Raw genomic sequence first — 14,140 nt, 5'->3', positions numbered from 1 at the left:
AAGAAGCACACTTTGTTTCTATTGAAGGGTCCTTAGGAAGCACACTTTGTTTCTATTGAAGGGTCCTTAGGAAGCACACTTTGTTTCTATAGAAAAGTCTAAAAAAGCTCCCTTTGTTTCTATAGAAAGGGTCTAAAAATCACGCTTCGTTTCTATAGAAAAGGTCTAAAGAAGCAACCTTTGTTTCTATAGAAGGGGTCTAAAGAAGCACCCTTTATTTCTATAGAAAGGGTCTAAAGAAGCACCCTTTGTTTCTAAAAGAAGCACTCTTTTTTTCTATAGAAAGAGTCTAAAGAAGCAACCTTTGTTTCTATATAAAGGGTCTAAAGATGCACCCTTTGTTTCTATAGAAAGGATCTATAGAAGCACCCTTTGTTTCTATAGAAAAGGCCTAAAGAAGCACACTTTGTTTCTATTGAAGGGTCCTTAGGAAGCTCCCTTTGTTTCTATAGGAAGGGTCTAAATAAGCACACTTTGTTTTTATAGAAAGGGTCTAAAAAAGCACAACCTTTGTTTCTACAGAAATGGTCTAAAAACACCATTTGTTTCTATAGAAAGGGTCTAAAGAAGCACCCTTTGTTTCTATAGAAAGGGTGTAAAGAAGCACCCTATATTTTTATAGAAAGGGTCTAACAAAGCACGCTTTGTTTCTACAGAAAAGGTCTAAAGAACCACCCTTTGTTTATATAGAAAGGGTCTAAATAATCACCCTTTGTTTCTATACAGAAGGTCTGAAGAAGCACCCTTTGTTTCTATACAAAAGTCTAAAGAAACACCCTTTGTTTCTATTGAAAGGGTCAAAAGAAGCACACTTTGTTTCTAAAGAGAAGGTCTAAAGAAGCACCCTATTACAATTATCCCATCTCAGTCGTCCAAAGAAGCGTCGGTCGGATCCGACAAGCCTTGGTGGAAGAGGCCGTGGAGGAGTAATCTACGGTGCAGATTAATCTGCATCACTGCAAGACTGCGGCTGCCGAAATCCTTCTCTCCCTCACAGACTCTGAAATAGATATCGCTTTAGTCCATGAACGCTTTTTATATAAAAATAGGGTTTCTGGATGAAACGATAAGCGTTTCTCACTATTCTTCGCAAACAATTGTGAGAAGGTAAGAACCTGTATTGTAGCCAAGAAAAGTCTAAATCTTATTCAACTCTACAATTACAGTGATGGCGATACGACTGAAGTGAGGCTAGACGAAGATACCGGTAGGGCTTTGGTACTAGCCTCGGTCTACATGCCGTTTGAAGCACCCGACCCACCAAACGGATTGGTGCGCAAACTAGTGGAGGAGACGACGGGCAATTGTAGGTTAGTGATGGGCTGTGATGCGAATGCTCACCACTTCCACGGGGGAAGCAGACACCATTGCGAGAGGTGAGTCCATGTTCGATTTTAATTTAGCTAATAATCTACAAGTATGTAATAGTTCTAATACTGACACCTTCCATAATAGGGTAAGGGAGGAAGTTATTGACTTAATCCTTACAAATATGGAATATACATCCATAGTAGACTGGAGAGTATCGGAGGAGTGTTCCTTTTTGGATCACAGAGCGACACACTTTCGAGTCTGTTATGGATGTAAACGGCAACCGCCTCATCGGAATCGATGGAGGGCAAATTGGGAAAACTACATATTTTTAGTTTCCTCAAGGTTGTGCGAATGCTCTGAACCACGTACAACGGTAGAAATTGACGGTCAAGTTGAAGATCCCACACATGTCCTTCGGGGTTGCTGTGAGAAGTCTTGCCCATTTTCTTATCCTGGTAGGAGAACTCAACCAGTTTGGTGGAACAAGGAGTTAGCCAAACGTAGGAAAAATAGACGGAAAGCTTATTGGGATCTCTATAGAGAGAGTTTTAACAGGTATAAAAGCGAAATCAGGAAGGCTAAGAGACATTCGTGGATCAGCTTCAGTGAGTCTATAGAGGGTGTTAATGCAGCAGCGAGGTTCTGTAAGGCGATTTCAAAGGATCCAAAACCCATTGGGAGCATCAAACGGGAAGACGGCACCGGTATAATTGTTAATAAATAAATAAAAACTTTCATAAGCCAAGACCTTATACCCATTCCACAACATGCTTACATTAAAGGGAAATCGGCAGAAACAGCGCTACATAGTGCCGTAGGGTACATACAGGCATGTCACAGAAACGAATTCCGATCGAAAGTGGAATTGATTCCGTATTTAGCTTCTTCAGAAAACGAAAATCGAAGAATTTTTCGGAATGAAACCACTTTTGATTTTGCAAACGGAATTGTATTTATACCCTACACCACTATGTGGTAAGGGGTATTATGTGTTAGTGCATTTGTATGTAACATACAAAAGGAAGCGAGATAGACCCATAGTTCCTTCTAGGGATATACATAGAATCACTTTCTGAGTCGATTTATGCATGTCCGTCCGTCCGTCCGTTCGCAACATACAGGTCGCATTTGTTGACCGATTTCGCTGAAAATTGGGGAATACCATTTTTTTAGCCGTCGGAAGATCAAGTTCGAAGATGGGATATATCGGTCCACGTTTTGGTATAGCCCCCATATAACGGTACCCCCCGATTTGCGGTATTTTGACGTTTTTAGCTACATTTTCAGACCGATTTAGCTATAACTTGACATTTAGGGTTCTTAAGTATCAATAAACTTATATAACAAAAGTTGTGGACATAGGTCCACGTTTTGGTATAGCCCCCATATAACGGTACCCCCCAATTTACGATATTTTGACGTTTTTAGCTACATTTTCAGACCGATGTAGCTATAATTTAACATTAAGGGTTCTTAAGTTTCAATAAACTTATATAACAAAAGTTGTGGACATAGGTCCCTGTTTTGGTATAGCCCCCATATAACGGTGCCCCCCGATTTACGGTGTTTTGATGTTTTTAGCTACATTTTCAGACCGATATAGCTATAATTTGACATTTAGGGTTCTTAAGTGTCAATAAACTTATATAACAAAAGTTGTGGACATAGGTCCACGTTTTGGTATAGCCCCCATATAACGGTACCCTCCGATTTGCGGTATTTTGACGTTTTTAGCTACATTTTCAGACCGATATAGCTATAATTTGACATTTAGGGTTCTTAAGTGTCAATAAACTTATATAACAAAAGTTGTGGACATAGGTCCACGTTTCGGTATAGCCCCCATATAACGGTACCCCCGATTTACGGTATTTTGACAGTTTTAGCTACATTTTCAGACCGATTTAGCTATATTTTGACACTTAGGGTTCTTAAGTGTCAATAAACTTATATAACCAAACTTGTGGACATAGGTCCACGTTTTGGTATAGCCCCCATATAACGGTACCCCCGATTTGCGGTGTTTTGACGTTTGTAGCTACATTTTCAGACCGATGTAGCTATAATTTGACATTTAAATATATTAGGTCTATAAATAAATGTACCAAATTATATCGAAATCGGTTCAGATTTCGATATAGCTCCCATATATTTTTCCGCCGATTTGGCGTATTTGCAGCACCAAACACGCTATATACTTCCGATTTTGATTAAATTTTGAATGTGTAACTGAATTCTGTCTCAAAATAAATGTCCCAAACTACATCGAAATCGGTTCATATTTGGATATAGCTCCCAAATATATTTTCGGCCGATTTGACGTATTTGCTGAAAACACGCTATTTACGTGCAATTTTGATGAAATTTGGAATGTGTGACTGAATTTAGTCTAGAAATAAGTGTAACAACTTATATCGAAATCGGTTCAGATTTGGATATAGCTCCTATGTATATTTTCTCCCGCTCTGTCTAATTTTGATGAAATTTGGGATGTGTATATATATGTATATAAATCAGTTCAAATTGATACATATCTCCTATATTTTACATATTCACAGTGGTGTAGGGTATCATATAGTCGGCCCCGCCCGACTATGATCCTTTCCTTACTGGTTTTATTTTGTTTAAATCTGCCACTTTAAAACACTCTAAAAACACTTAGAAATAATTAAAATGTTGTTTCGTTAACAAATTTACATTTAATTTCACATTTAAAATAAATAATTAAGTTTTTTGACTTCACAAAATCGATCGGAATCTAAAGAAGCTAAGACAAAAACGATCGAAATGAAATTTCGGAATTGCAACCATTCCGATCGGATTCTGTGACATGCCTGATAGAGAAGAATTTGGATGAATCGAATTTCACTCTGGCTGCCTTTCTGGATACATCTATTCTGCTCTAGAATTACTGGGTGTCCCCTCTATTCTAATAAACTGGATTGATAGATAGCATGCTTGGAAGCAGGCTAATCAATTCTAATATTGGGGAGAGCTCCATTAGAAGATCTGTTACCAGAGGCACTCCTCAGGGGGGAGTTTTATCTCCCTTACTCTGGCTACTGGTGATAAATGGGATACTCACGGAATTCGACAGACTAGAAACTAGGGTAGTTGCTTGTTGGAAATTTCTGTCTACGTTGCACAGTGCGAAATATGGGAAGTTTAGTGGAACTTTAAGAAATTTTGAAAGTTCATAAAATTTATTAAAGTTTTATTGAAATCGTTACCTAAATTCTGCTAATAACCCACTTCACTCCGTTTGTCGATTTAATCCGCGAAACGACTTAAAAATGCACTTAAAAGTTGCACTTTTGTTTCATAATTTTTTTCTTCAAGAAATTGATTGGCTCGGGCAAACGGTAAGACAGTATGACATGGTTTCTTTTTTTTAATATTTTACAAAACAGTTAAATTTTACTAATAAAAAATGGAAAAAACTCTTATTGTTATCGTGAAATTTTAATCGGAAAGAAGTGCTATTTTTGAAGTTTTCAAAATATTTTTTTTTATTTTCCGTGGACATTACGAAAGTGATTTTCGTATATTCCCGTGTTGAGATATAAATAATTTGAAAAAATGGATCCTCCTCTGTTCGCAAAGCTATGAAACAGCTGCGGAAACGTGCGGTTTTCGGAGATATTCAAGATTTTTTAAAATATTTCGGAAATTTCAGTTAGTTGCATTTTCCAAAAGTGAAAGGATAACCCGACAATGATCGCCATTGTTGACTGTGTTTTGAAGAAATGGACTCACCTATCCTAACAAAGGGGATATCTGTGATATTAAGAATAACCTCGCAATTTTTCATAGTTTGCAATAGTTGAAAATGTTAGTGACTTATGTATGTATGTATATTGCTACAGTTTAATATACTGTGCAGGAAGTACGGGGAAAGGAAAATTGTAACGCAGTGCCAACCTGAACTTAATCTGAGACATCATGAATAAAATCGATTGTATAGAACTGCTGAATGTACCAAGAAACTTTAGAGGTACAAATACAAAGCAATTTTTGTCTTTAACCTCGATAATACCTCGAATGGGGCCACCCGCTATATGGGGGCTACACCAAAACGTCAACCTACGTTGCTAATATTTCATATAGAGGTTTCCTATCTAAAGAAGCATCCTTTGTTTCCATAGAAAGGGTCTGAAGAAGCACCATTTGTTTCTATGGAAAAGGTCTAAAGAAGCACTCTTTGTTTCTATAGAAAGGGTCTAAAGAAGCACACTTTGTTTCTATAGAGAGGATCTAAAGAAGCAACCTTTGTTTATATAGAAAGAGTCTAAAGAAGCACCCTTTCAATGAAATTATCCTCTTCCATGTCCGAACAACGTGCCGCACACTAAAACACCGCTTATAGAGGCGGTACAATATTTGTTAATATATGCTGTATTTTGTTAAATTTGAAAAAAATAAAGCCCTAATATACAAGTGCTTCTTTGATTTCAAAAACAAAAGTTTGAAACAGCTTCTCCTTTTTGAATGAATTTTTAGCAACCCCAAACATTTTTGCAAGAATTATACTTTCTGTGAGAAATTATCCATTTAGTGGAATGATATTGATACTGTTACGAATGTAACTGATAGGTTTAAGTTAATTTAGTTTAATTTCCGTTAATTTAAAAATTTGAATTGTAACGTAAAGTTTTATTACGCAGTTACTTTATTTAAGCAACAACAACTACCATGTAGAATTCTCTTCATCATTCTAGTTCTCGCTTTACCTTTCGTTAATGTGCTTTTGTTTGTTTTGTCATAATGTAATTATTGTTTAGTTTGTTACTTCTTTATTTCTTGCATTTGTTTGTTGTTGTAATTACGTCATTACTGTGCTTGTATTCCCCCATGTATGTATGTGAGTATGGTTGTTCGCTTAGTGCGAATGTGCGTCTGTGTGTTCGTTGCACAGATTCGAGGTGTTGCCAGATGTTCTGGATATTTCTCGACCAAGGAGATTTTGGGGTATAAATAGCGGTAGGAAAGGCAAAGTTGAGTTAGTTGTGTTTTAAGCGTTGAACTGAACAGATCGGTTAAAGAATAGCTGCGTGCTAACTAGAGACTTGCTATGTGCTTAGTAATTAAAGTCGGTTCCGAATAAGTGTAATAAAGTAAATAAAACATTGTAGAAACGTAATCTAAAACGATCCCTGTTTTATTTGGTACAAATCGTACTGGGGAATAAAACAACGTGTACAAGTTCCGATACAGGCGTATGGACTTGTAGGGGTTCTAAATCTACAGAGTAGTTTTAGAGCCGAAATTAATTGTTGTCCAAAGACGAACAACAACAACACTTCAATGAATATAGGCAACACAACAAGTATTCAGGCGATACTTACGTGTTGCTATTAGGAAACTGGTGGTGTAGGTTAAATGAAACACTTAGTTTAATAGACGCAGGCGGTCTGAACTTTGGTTTTATTTAACAGATGATTGATTAGAATGAGTTGTCCTTTTGACATATGATTTGGCGCCGATAAATACAGATAGTCGAGGTTTTGGCAGATATCGATATCGCCTTCCGATTGGCTCCAAACCTCGACATGCTCCCCCTCTTGCACGGGTGCAACATTTAGAAAGGATGGTAGTAGTATTATTAGTCAACATCCTCGTTTTTGTAATGGGTATTAGATAACAAAAAATGAGTTGCAGGTGGTTGTTGTCATTTGTACAAAAGTTTTCCGGTCGTTACGACTGTTGACGACTATGTTGGTGTTTTAGCGTTTTCGGGTTTACAGGTAGTAGCCATTTTATTCCTCTTGAATATTTTTATCAAACGATGTGGTGATCCTCGATGGGAAGGATTCGTGTATGATAGTTTGGCAGCCACAGCCAATGTTTTCAAGCTATCGCCAATATATGCATCTGAAAAAAACTTTGAAACAGAAAAAAGAACACCACAATCCATATGGCTCACATTAATATATGTAAAAGTCTAATGTTTTTTTACGCTTTTCTGGCTGAAGCGAAAACCATTTTGAAATTATTATAGTAAATTCTTAAAAAATAATATTTTCCCCACCTCTAGTAGGCATTTTTTTTGAAACTGACAAATACGGCATATTAAAATATGTTATACTAAGTTTTTTTGCACTTTTCGGGCTAAAGTGTAACCTTTACCCTCTTGAATATCGATCTTTCATTTCAATTTCCAAAGCATTTATTGCGCTTTTCTGGCTAAAGCGAAACCAAATTCTTAAAAGTGTAGTGTAGTAACCACCTCCAGTGGATATTATGTGTTTGTTACTTTGCAGGCATCTCTAGTACTTGCATCTTAATTGTATATTATCTATATTTCATCTTCTGCATCCACCTCTAGTGGTTAATATTTTTCATTTTTTATAGTAAACTTTTATTTTTTTTTTTACCAAAGATTGTTTAAGCTGTTTTGCTGTGTTTATTTGTTGACTACTGTGTTTGTGTGTACAACAAAAAATGCAAAAGGCGCCACATTCAGACACAGAATATGGGCAGAATTTCTTAATTTTTTTTCAAACAAATTTAAAAATATTTTGTGTTTTTGGCAAATCAGCCGATTCGTTTTTAAGGCTTCGAAGGACCATGTACAAGTTCCGATACAGGCGTATGGACTTGTAGGGGTTCTAAATCTACAGAGTAGTTTTAGAGCCGAAATTAATTGTTGTCCAAAGACGAACAACAACAGCACTTCAATGAATATAGGCAACACAACAAGTATTCAGGCGATACTTACGTGTTGCTATTAGGAAACTGGTGGTGTAGGTTAAATGAAACACTTAGTTTAATAGACGCAGGCGGTCTGAACTTTGGTTTTATTTAACAGATGATTGATTAGAATGAGTTGTCCTTTTGACATATGATTTGGCGCCGATAAATACAGATAGTCGAGGTTTTGGCAGATATCGATATCGCCTTCCGATTGGCTCCAAACCTCGACACAACGTCTACACGGAGATTAGTTAAACCTAATTCCGTAACAATACTTTCAAATTGAAAATCTAACGAGTTTTCATTCATGTTTGTTTTTTCAAAATAGAACATTGGTGGAGTCTTTTTTATTGGGATAGCTAAAATAGCTATAAATGACCTTCGCCTTAATAAGGCAAAAATAAAAAATAATTTCACCATGAGCCAGGCTGGGATTCGAACCTGGGTCTCCGACAACTGAGTGTCAAGTTTGCCGGCGTCTTAGCGTTGTGAGCCACCATCAACTTGTCAAAACTTTAGTAGACAATAATTGATGATCAAAAAAAAATCTTCTGATATAGGAGAACAATTACTAATGACGTAGGAATAAAACATACCATAGTATTTGTGAACACTGAAAAATGGGATTACCTAGCAGGACTATAGGAAAAGTTTGGAGTTTCAATTAACTGACATAATTTCGCATATGCATTTATCTAATGAAGTGCGATATATATACTAGTTCCCAAGCTTTGCCTTCGTCTGCCACAAAAACAACATTCAATACGACTGAAGATCGGCTTAACCACCCGTGAAACGTAGCGCAATGGTTGAATGCGTAGGACTTCGGTAGACTCCTAATTTTTCAATGTATATAATAGGTCTAATAAGCTCAACTCGAAAGAGAATTAATTAAATATCACAATAAAAGACCTTCGCCTTAATAAGGCAAAAATAAAAAAGCTAATACAATTTTGTTTTTTTTTTTTTTTTCAAAATAGTCTGGCTTAATCCCATTGTTGTTGTTTAATTATTTTAAAACAACTAAATTATTAGTGCCTTACCTCTTGGCGAACAATGCCAAACTTTTTCCACTAATAAATTAGTTGTTTTAAAATAATAAAACAACAACATTGGGATTAAGCCAGACTATTTTGAAAAAACAAAATTGTTTTTCAAAATATTTATTGAAATGTGAAAAAATATTAGTTATTTTAAATTCCAATAATTTATGTATATTAATTTCCTTATCTTGTTCACAGTTACTGATGACACTAACATTACAAACAAAAACAAATTTCTATGTGGTTGTTGAGTTGTATTTGCAGTAGTATTTACTTCACCTTGTTTTTGTTCTACCATGCCTTGTAGAGTTAGAAAAATTAAAAGAAGACACCAAGGAGGAGGACGTTGGCTCCTAACCAATTTGTAAAACATAAAAGTAGACGTACTTTTATAAAATTTGGAAATGTTGAACCTAAAAACCATACCACATCATGGTAGAACCAGGTAAAGTAAATACTAAAACAAATACAACTCCACAACAACCACATAGAAATTTGTTTTTGTTTGTTAGGTTAGGTTTGGGGATGTGTAGTCAATATATATATATATATATATATATATATATATATATATATATATATATATATATATATATATATATTGACTACGCCACTCGGAGACCTTTCGGTCCATTGTGATCATCCATAAGGAAAAAAGAGGTTCAGAATTACCTGAAAAGACAAGAGAAGAGAAAAGAGAGAAAATAAAGAAAAAAGGGGGTGTGGTTTGGAAAGTAGTAATAAATGAGATAATTATAAAAGAGAATGAAGATATAATAAATAAAGAGAGGGTGGTTTATTTGGCGATGGTGGAAAATACTTTTAGAGAAGTAGTTACGCTTATGGGTCGCGCCGTCCCAGCCAATTCAGATTTTTGATGATGTTGTTTATGATTGTTGGTTCCATGTTTGAGTAGAAGGTTAAGCTTGGAGGAAAGCGTATTCCTGTTAATCTATATCGCTTTCGAGTTAACATCGGGCAACGACATAAAATATGCTCGATCGTATCCGTTTCCTCCTCATCTTCACAGAGCCTGCAATAGTCCACGCCATCATCTTCCCATTTGCCGATAAAAGCTCGGATGTTGCAATGGCCGGTAATGACTCCCGTCAATACCCTGATTTCTGATTTACTCAAACTTAAAAGTGAAGTTGTTCTCTTTGTTGAAAGATTCGGCCAAATGGCCCTTGACACGTTGCACCTTGGTTCATTATGCCATAGTTCCTTGGCTTGTTCTTCAAAGAACTTCTCCACCTTCCGAAAAACGTGACATATGGGTGGTTTGATAGAATCAGTGATAGCTTGACTTGTTGATTGAGATCCTTGTCGTGCCAGTTCATCTGCCTTCTCGTTTCCCACAATGTCACAGTGTCCCGGTACCCAGCAGAGTCGGACAGCGTTAGTGAGGTTCGCCAAAGCAGTTATACACTCAAGAACGGCCTCAGACTTGATATTGGGGGATTTGATGGCTTTAAGAGCCGGCTGACTATCAACGAAGATAGTCACCGGTTCAAAGATTTCAGCATCCAGACTTTTTATCAACTCTGCGGCCATTCTGATCGCGAAGATTTCTGCTTGGAAAACACTACAGTCGCTGTTCAACCTATATGAGTATTCGAAAGCTTCTCGCAGTAGACGCCAGCTCCGGTACCTTCTTCCATCTTGGAACCGTCTGTATAGAAAGCTAGACCGTCCAGAGGAGGGTTACTACGGATCCAGTCATCTCTACTAGGGATAACGACCTCAAAATCATCAAATATATGGATTGGTGATAAGTAGTCGCTGAATTTCCCCTGCTGATTCAAGCTAAGGTTTGGCCCTAGCTCCCGAAGAATGCATGCATGACCATAGGTGCTGTCACGCCAACGATTCAATTCATATAGCCTTAGGGCACTACGTGCTGCTTGACCTTTGATGCTAAGTCTCGTGGGCAAGAGGTTTAGCATCGCATTCAGAGCTACTTGTGGTGTACTTCTAAAAGCTCCAGTTATCAGGATCGAGGCTGCCCTTTGCACCTTGTCCATGTTGCCAGAGTTCGACTTATGTCGAAGCGCATGCCACCAGACAAGACATCCATAGGATAGGATGGGTCTCACAACAGTATTATACAACCAGTGTATAATAGCTGGATTTAACCCCCAACTTTTCCCAATCTAATTCTTACATGAATAGAGTGCGATCATACCTCTCTTCGTCCGTTCCTCGACGTTCCTTTTCCATCTCAATTGAGAATCCAGGATTGTACCTAGGTATTTGGCCTCAGGAGATAGATGTAACTGCACTCCATCCAATGTTGATGGTATGAAGTCGCCGAGCTTACCCTTTCTGGTGAACAATACCAGTTCTGTTTTCGTTGGATTTACACCAGCTTTGATAAGGCTCTTTGCATAAGCTCCGAAATTGTGGACAAGAATTTGCCAGTTATTAGTATAACTACATCATCCGCGTATGCGACAACCTTAATGCCCTGATTGTCGAATTCCGCCAAAATATTGTTTATCACAACTAGCCACAGCAGCGTTGAGAGTACACCTCCCTGGGGAGTACCTCTAGTTACTGTCTTTCTTGTTGTCAACTCCCCAATGCTGGAATTTATGATCCTGCTCTCCAGCATTCTCTTTATCCAGCAGATCAGGGTTTCCGGCTGTTGAATGGATTCAAGTTTTACGTTGTTGAAGGCTCCTTCTATATCCAGGAAAGCCGCCAAGGTAAAGTTTGAATTCTCCATGTTTCTCTCAATGAAACACACGACCTCATGAAGAGCAGTTTCGACAGATTTACCTTTCATGTAGGCATGCTGCGAGTTGCTCAGCGAGGCAGTGTCTACAAAGCTCCTAATCTCCAGATCGATCAGTCGTTCGAGTGTCTTGAGGAGAAAGGAGGATAGGCTGATAGGTCTGTAGTCTTTCGGTGCAGAGTGACTGGCTTTCCCCGCCTTGGGGATATAAGTCACCTTTACCTCTTTCCACAGATCTGGTACACAGGAAAGAAACAAACAGGCCCTAAAGATCTCCTCCAGAATTTGGTATATCTGCGGTGCGGCAAAATGAAGCATCGCAGGAATTACTCCATCTGGACCAGGTGACTTATAGGGTTTGAATGTACTTACTGCCCACTTTATTTTGTTTCTGCTTACAACCTTATCAATGAGGCTCTCGTCCACTGACGCTTGGACTTGGAAGTTATCACATTCATAGTGAAGGTTACTGGCGTCCGTGCAGTCAGGGAAGTGGGTCTCAGCTAGAAGGTTTAGAGTCTCAAGACCTGAGTCTGTCCACGTGCCGTCCGGTTTTTTGACACTACCAATGGATTTGGGGTCCTTCGAGAGTATCTTACGGAATCTGGCAGCGTCATTTACCCCTTCTACAGACTCACAGAAACAAACCCATGACTTCTTTTTGGCGCGCTTGATTTCACTCTTGTATTTGGTGAAACTCGCTTTATACGATTCCCAGTCACTGTCAAGTTTCGTCGAGTGCGCCCTGTTGTACAGCTTTTTGGTGTTTTTCCGCAGTTCGCCAAGATCCTTGTTCCACCACACCGGTTGGGATTTCTTCCCGGGATAAGTTAATGGACAGGCATCCTTATGGCAGCGGAGAAGGACTTCTGTTAGGTTGGACACCTTACTGTTAAGCTCAGCAACTGTTTCTATCCTTCCGGAGAGTGACAGTTGATGGTTCGTCAGATCAGTGAACCTGCCCCAGTCCGTCCTTCTCGGGTTCCTATAAGGATTTTGGCGGACTCCGTCGAAAGAGATTTCAATGTATATCCTCATATGATCGGAAAAGGAACATTTGTTGGATACCCTCCAGTTCTTGACGACAGAATCATCTAAATTTGACAGGGTTAGATCAATGACCTCCTCCTTGTCTCTAATTTTAAAGGTAGGGTCGTTTCCTTTATTACATATTCTTAGATTGTAAGATAATATAAAGTTGAAAATCGACTCACCTCTAGTGTTTGTATCTTTGCTGCCCCAGTGAAAATGGTGGGCGTTGGCGTCACATCCAAGGATTACGTTACAAACGCTCAGGTTCTCCTTTAGCAGCCTGTTTACCCCCTGATTGGGTGGATCAGGGTCCTCATATGGCATGTAGATTGAGGACAGGAGAGTGGCCTTCTCTTTACCGTTCTCCAGTCGCACCGTGCACATGTCTCCATTACTATAATTAGATAGAAAGATTAGATTGAGGTTCTTCCTACCTACTACACAGGTTCTCACCTTGTCCCCTTCGGACGATGCGAAGACCTCGAAGTTGGCATTGTTCAGTCCAGAGACCTTATTTTTGTATATATAAGGTTCCTGGACTAGAACAATGTCCACCTCTGAGTTCGTGAGGGACAGGAGTAGTTCGGCGGCAGCTGCTTTACAATGATGCAGATTAATCTGCAAAATGCGTAGCACCTGCCGCCTACCTACTCCTACTGACTTTCGCGAGGTGGAATCAGTCGGAACCGAACCCATCCTGAACCAAAGTTCAGTTTTCCCTTAAGGTACTCCTCTCCTGAGGAGTCTATCGCCATCTTGACATCCATCCCCCCATTCTCCTTACAAGGGGTTAGACTCATTACAGTCCAGTCCTTAGTAAGGAGACCTGGGTTCTGGAGCTCCAGCATCCTCAGCAGAAGTTCCTTATCCACGGTAGGTGGGGGAACCCATGCTGGGAATACCTTCCTAGACGGAATCTCCGTTATGGACACCGCAGCAATTTTTGCCCCCTCCCAAAGTTCATCAAAGCCATTAACGGTCTTCTTAAGGTACTCTTGCGAGCTCCTGTTGAGACATTTAATGACTTTAACTCCCTTATGAAGGAAGGCGCCACCAAACTGGCGGTCACCCTGGTTCGCCTCAGTGGACACAATGGCTAAACGAAGCCGAGTCTCGAAGAGCAACCAGTGACTTTCGCTGATTTTCCCGAAGGGGTCAGCTCGGTCGATGATTGCAACTAGGAGCTCGTCATCGTTTGCCACCGTGGCCGTTTTGGCGTAGGGTTTCCTACGTCCTCGATCACGGGCCTTGGTAGAAGCTTTTCCTGAGGAGGTGGACGCCTTCTCAGTACTGGTGCTACTTCCCTTGGCTTTGTGAGCAA

This window comes from Musca autumnalis, unplaced genomic scaffold (assembly GCF_047663935.1).
Source record: "Musca autumnalis isolate F117 unplaced genomic scaffold, ASM4766393v1 scaffold_1, whole genome shotgun sequence".
Taxonomy (NCBI): Eukaryota; Metazoa; Arthropoda; class Insecta; order Diptera; family Muscidae; genus Musca; species Musca autumnalis.
The sequence above is the reverse complement of the archived record's forward strand: the minus strand, read 5'-3'. Positions refer to the sequence as shown.